We start from the raw sequence: 6,500 nt of genomic DNA on the forward strand, positions 1-6,500 counted from the left end.
TTTATCTTAGCCTGCTGGACACACTTTTCTCATTCCTGAAGAAGGGCTCATGCCCGAAACGTTGATTCTCCTGCTCCTTTGATGCTGCCTGACCTGCTGCGCTTTTCCAGCAACACAGACTTAATTTGGTTAACTTTGAGTCATGGTCAACCCGAGTTGGGAAAGGAAGCAAACCCAAGAGAGCTAAACATCTATGAATTCCCTTAATCTTTATGATACTGACTAAACAGGTGTTCTCCACAACTTAGAATGAATAGCACTTTTGATGCTGAAAAACAATCCTAAAGATACTTAATAGAACTATAATGAGACAAAATGAATGTATGACTATAAAATTGAATATCAAGTCAAAGAAGGCTTTTCTGAGGAGAGATTAAATATGAATTGCTGCAGTCCAGCTGGTGTAGGTTCACTCACAATACTGATAGGAAAAGAGTTCAAAGATTTTGACCCAGCAGTAGTAGCTCTGCACAATACAATGGAAATTATCTTTAGTATGAAATGGACAGGTTTGCTAAACTGGAGTCCTTAACCCTTTTTTCCCCATAGGCCCCATTACTTCTATTGTGATTTTCTATAACACGGTGTCGCACAGGAATACAAGTACTGCTTTATAGGAGAACTACCTGTAATGCAAAAGGTGTGACTTTTCTTATTCATTCATGGGATGAGGGCATCGCTGGCTAGGCAGTACTTTTATCACCCAGAGGACAGTTAAGAGTCAATCACATTGCTGTCTATCTGGAGTCACATGTAGGCCAGACCAGGTAAGGATGGTAGTTTCCTTCCCTAAAGAACATTAGTAAACCAGATGGGTTTTTCCTTGACAATTGGGAATGGATTCATAGTCATTGTGAGGTTCTTAATTCCAGATGTTTATTGAATTCAAATTCCACCAGCGGCTGTGGCAGGATTTGAATCTGGGTCCCCAGAACATTATCTAAGTCTCTGGCCTAATAGTCCAGCAAACTAGCACTAGGCCATTGTCTCCCCCTGTCTCCTGAACCACGTATCCAGACAATTCTCCCCTCCCCAACATGTTAGAGCACCCACAGCTCAGACAGGTCATCATCCCTGAGCCAGAGTTTCTTGAGCAACTAACACTTGCTACAGATTTGGTCACCATGTATTTCTCCATTGTCCACCAGCTCCAACATGCTACAACTGCAATACATCATCTGCCCAGCCATCTCAATTATATTTAATTAATTAGAATTTGAATTATTTTAAAAGTAAATTTTCTAACATTGTTCAGCTGTAATATCGTCTGCTGATATAAATTGCTTTGTCAATCAAAAGAGACATCGAAAAAACACCCACCAATCACCTACCAGTTTTTCATTGACATTATTCTTCGGCTCTGATGGGTAATTGAAGGGGGTCTCTGCTGCCAGTTTTTATCTCCCACCACTGCTACTCTTCTAACACAGGCCCAATTCACAGTGATGCTGATTTGCTGCACACAATTCCTTCCATGAGACATAGTCTGATTCAGTTTCTGAGAACTGTAAATTACGTCCTTATGAAGTAAAACCAAGACAATATTCAGGCTTGGGCTGAAACAGGATAAGTAACATTCATGGAGAAAGTGAGGGCTGCAGATGCTGGAGATCAGAGCTGAAAATGTGTTGCTGGAAAAGCGCAGCAGGTCAGGCAGCATCCAACGAACAGGAGAATCGACGTTTCGGGCATAAGCCCTTCCTGAAGAAGGGCTTATGCCCGAAACGTCGATTCTCCTGCTCCTTGGATGCTGGCTGATCTGCTGCGCTTTTCCAGCAACATATTTTCCAGCTGTTACTACAAGGACAAATCAGAGGCTAAGAATTCTGTAGTGAGTAACTGTCTCTTTAATGCTTACTTACATTCTACAAGGTACAAGTCAAGAGTGTGATGGAATAATTGCCACCTGCCTGGATGGGTGCAGTTCAAACATCATTCAAGAGGTGTGATACCATCTAGGTCATAGCAACCTACTGGATTGGCATCTTATTGACCACATTCATATTGTCACCCTTCAACAATGGAGTATAGCCACAATTATATTTACCATTGACAAGATGCACTGCAGTAAGTCACCAAGGCTGATTCGACAGCACCTTCCAAATTATGATTTCTCCCAGCTAGAATATAATTTTTTTATGGAATATCCTTTTTATTGTCACATGTTCTTCATTATAGTAGTACAGTGAAAATATTTTACAATGTCTGCCTTTTTATGCCAACATCTTAGGTACAAGTACTGATGTACAATTCTTAGATACATTAGTGGAATAAAAGTAATTGCATTACTTTACAGAGTTAATAAATAAGTTCATACTAGGACACCATTAAAGAGTTGACACTACAGCAAGTTAGGACATTTTAATTAGACATTACAATGTAGCAGCTCAGGGCAGGGCATCAATACGTGGTCGGACCACCAACATCAGACCCCAGTTCAACAGCCATCCTGCTCCGCTCCAAGTACAGACCACTCACTGCTCCAAGGCAAGTGCCAGGACAGCTTCCCTCATGCCATTCTCCGCCCAGAGCTCACTGTCTGCGCACTGCTCAGAGGCTGCTTCCCCACACTGCTCTGGAGCTTGCAGCCTAAGCTCTGTGCTCGAAACATCAATTCTCCTGCTCCTCGGATGATGCCTGCTCTGCTGTGCTTTTCCAGCACCACACTCCCGACTCTCACCCCGTGCACTGTACCAGAGCTCGCTGTTCACATTGTTCTGGGGCTTGCAGCACATTGCGTTGTACCAGGGCTTACTGTTCAGTGTTGTGGGGCTCACAGCCCATTGGACTACGAGCTCTGGTACAGCACATGAGCTGCTCCAGGTCTCACTGCTCATGGTGTTCCAGTACTCGTAGTCCATTTCACTGTACCTGGGCTCACTGCTCGTGGTGTCCTGGGGTTAGTAGCCCACGTGCTGCTCCAGTGGCTCACGGCTCGTGGTGTTCCGGGGTCCGTAGCCCACATGCTGCACCAGATTAAGTGCCTTTCCTTTGGGACTCGGAATTTTAAAAGTCTGCTCCCCATTCAGGAGACTGCAGCAACACACAGCGCGCAAGCCCCACCCCCCCCAATACTATCCCCCAACGCCATCCAAAAGCATTTGGAGATGGTGCCTGTTTAAATTACTGTAACCAAAAGACATGGTCACTGTTGGAAACATGTCTTTAATGTAATGTTTCTAATGGGACCTCAATCTCCTTCGGATTATCGGATTTTTGGATAATCAAGGTTCTTCTGTATTAGGTGAAATAACTGCACAAAGGCTGGTGTTCTATCACCAAGTCACTATTTACACAAGCATAGTACATGAACTCTGACCAGTTAGCTCAATTCCATCAGTGAGAGGACTCTTATACTCCTGTTTTTTTATTTTATTAAAAAATTAATAAATAGTTTACAAAAAAAAGGAAAAAAAAACAAACTTACCACCATTTACAGCTGTATACAACAGCAATTTTACAAGGGAGAGGAGCAGCATAGCCAGGCCTCAAACTCTACTGTTCAACCAGTTTACAGGGAGACGAGGTCAAACCTCAAATCCCAGTTCTACATATGTCATTGTCACTGTCTTTTCATATGTAACAGTATTGTCTCATGTACAAAAGTGCAGACAATACAGACCCAGCAAGCCCCTGTCCCTCCCACCTTTTGGCTACTCTAAGTCAGCCCACTATAACACCTTCTGGCTCTCAGTCCACCATGCCCCTTCCAGCTCAGTCTGCCCTGACACCTTTTTCTCAAAAGGAGTGAAAAGAGTAACACACCAGCTGTAACCAGCCAGTGAAACAACAATCCCCTAATGAAAACCGAGTGACACCTGAAACACATTATGTGCATCAGGAGTTTAACAAATCAGTCCTCATCAAGGGGAATGCCTGTTAACAAGCTGGCTAAATAATTCAGCCAGTTCAGGAATCAGTTTCTCCCCCCCCCCCCCCCCTCCAAAAAGATGAAAAGCAGAAACCAACAGTAACACACTGACTATAACACCAGCCAGCACAGAGTCAGTGCCCTAAACTGAGGGGACTCAATCTCCTGTTTTATATTATTTTATTAAATAAGTTACAAAAGCAGTTTACAACAAAGTTACATTTACAGCTGCATACAAGAGACAGCAATTTTACAAAGGAGAGGAGCAGCAAAGCCAGGCCCCAAACCCTACCGTTCAAACAGTTTACAGGGACATGAGGACAAACCTCAAATCCCAGTTTCACAAAATATAAAGAGACATCAACAGTGACATTTGTACATTAGACAATACTGTTACATACAAAAGTGCAGACAATACAGACCCCACCCCTCCCACCTTCCGACCACTAAGGCAGCCCGCCCCTACCCACCTTCCGGTTCTCGGTCTGCCCCATGCCCCTTCCAGTTCTCGGTCCGCCCTGACACACCTTTCGACCACCTCTAGGACTGTCTGCCCCAGTACCCACCCGGGGTGACAGCAGTCAGCACGGCCTACCCACCTTCCGGCTTCACTAACCACCCTCAGCACCTTTCAACCACCTCTGCGGCAGCCTGCCCCAGTACCTGCCCGGGGTGACAGCACTGAGGACGGCTACTCGCCTTTTGGCTCTCGGTCTGCCCCTACGTACCATTGGGCTCTCACCCGCCCTGTTGCGCCTCTGACCAGTGGGCTATCCTGGCACACCTCTCAGCTACCTCTAGACAGCCCGTCCCCTTCCTTGGGACGACAGTATGTAGGGTAGCCCACAAGCCTTCCGGATCTCAGCCCGCCTCCACAGACCTTCTGGCTCTCAGCTGCTCTGACATCTTTCGACCACCTCTAGGACAGCCCGTCCCGATTACCCCTTAATCGGGACGATAGCACTCAGAATGGACTACCCACCATCTGGCTCTCAGGGACACTGGCATCAGGGTGGCCTCCCCATCCTCCGGCTCTCAGGGTGACAGCTTTCAGGATGACCCATGAGCCTCCCAGCTCACAACAAGGCCTGCCAGACTCAGGGACACGCAAGATAGTGCAGGTGACAGACCCAATAAACACCACAATACAGTTAGTTAACAAAAAAAACAGAATCCTTTCTGGTACACAGTCCAAATCTATACAATCTTCAAGATATGGAATCCATTTCCAGGAGGAGTCCACTCCAGTATACAATGTGCAATTTCAGAAATAGAGTACGCTCCAAACTGCAGAGTCCATTGCTATACACAGTCCTAGGGTAGAGTCCACTCCTGAAGGCAGCAAATGCACACCCCACAGGTGTTCAGTCTCCATAGAGTCCTGGTCCAGCCATGGAGTGCCAGGCCCACTCACAGGAACATTGTACAGGTGCAGTTAACTCACAGGGGTTTGGTCCACTCCTGAAGGAAAGATCTTCTCCCAAACTCCAGGATACAGCAACTGCTCACCTCCCAGCACACACACAAGTGTTCACTCTTCAGAGGCCCAGTCCCAGGGCTAGGCCTCCCCACAGGAACAGCTTCTCTGGTGAAATGTATGTCTTCCACAAGGGCTCAGTCCAAACACCAATAAAAAGTGAAAACACATACAAAAAACAAAGGAAACTAGAGTCCTTGGGCTAAGCCCTACCACAAAATTAACATTGTCCTTTTCTCAAAAAGAGTGAAAAAAGAAGAGTAACACAGGCTGTAATCAGCCAGTGAAACAACAATCCTCTAATGAGAACTGAATTACACCTGAAACACATTATGTGCATCAGGAGTTTAACAATCAGTCCTCACTAAAAGGAATGCCAGTTAACAAACTGGCTAAATAATTCAGCCAGTTAAGAAATCAAGTTTCCCCCTCCAAAAAAGAGGGGAAGCCAAAACTAACAGTAACACACTGACTGTAATACCAGCCAGCACAGAGTCAGTGCCCTAGACTGAGGGGACTCTGAATCTCCTGTTTATTTTTTTTTGCAAGAGACAGCAATGTTACAAAGGAGAGGAGCAGCAAAGCCAGGCCCCAAACCCTACCATTCAAACAGTTTACAGGCACATGAGGACAAACCTAAAATCCCAGTTTCACAAAGATATAAAGAGACAACAACAATGACAGTTGTACATTACACAGTACTGTTACATACAAAAGTGCAGACAATACAGACTCAGCAAGCCCCCACCCCTCCCACCTTCCGAATCTCCTGTTTATATCTGTCAGTCAGGGCTCCCTGATTGGCCCCAGGCATAGCTGGGGCCCAAGCGGGTGCCCCAAACAAAAACCAAAGGAGTAGCCATGGGCACCTTTTCCTCCACTACATCGATGACTGTATCGGCGCTGCCTCGTGCTCCCACGAGGAGGTTGAACAGTTCATTCACTTTACCAACACCTTCTACCCCGACCTCAAATTTACCTGGACTGTCTCAGACTCCTCCCTCCCCTTCCCAGACCTCTCCATTTCTATCTCGGGCGACCGAATCAACACAGACATTTACTATAAACCGACCGACTCCCACAGCTACCTAGACTACACCTCCTCCCACCATGCCCCCTGTATAAATGCCATCCCATATTCCCAATTCCTTC

General features: G+C 45.9%; 1 protein-coding gene across 1 annotated transcript in view; it reads left to right on the forward strand.

The window, feature by feature from the left end:
• Positions 1-6,500, forward strand: part of dmc1 (DNA meiotic recombinase 1) — a 179,127-nt gene that overhangs the window by 152,314 nt on the left and 20,313 nt on the right. The gene's annotated exons all lie outside the window — the stretch shown is intronic.

Source organism: Chiloscyllium plagiosum, chromosome 39 (assembly GCF_004010195.1).
Source record: "Chiloscyllium plagiosum isolate BGI_BamShark_2017 chromosome 39, ASM401019v2, whole genome shotgun sequence".
In the NCBI taxonomy this organism is placed as follows: Eukaryota; Metazoa; Chordata; class Chondrichthyes; order Orectolobiformes; family Hemiscylliidae; genus Chiloscyllium; species Chiloscyllium plagiosum.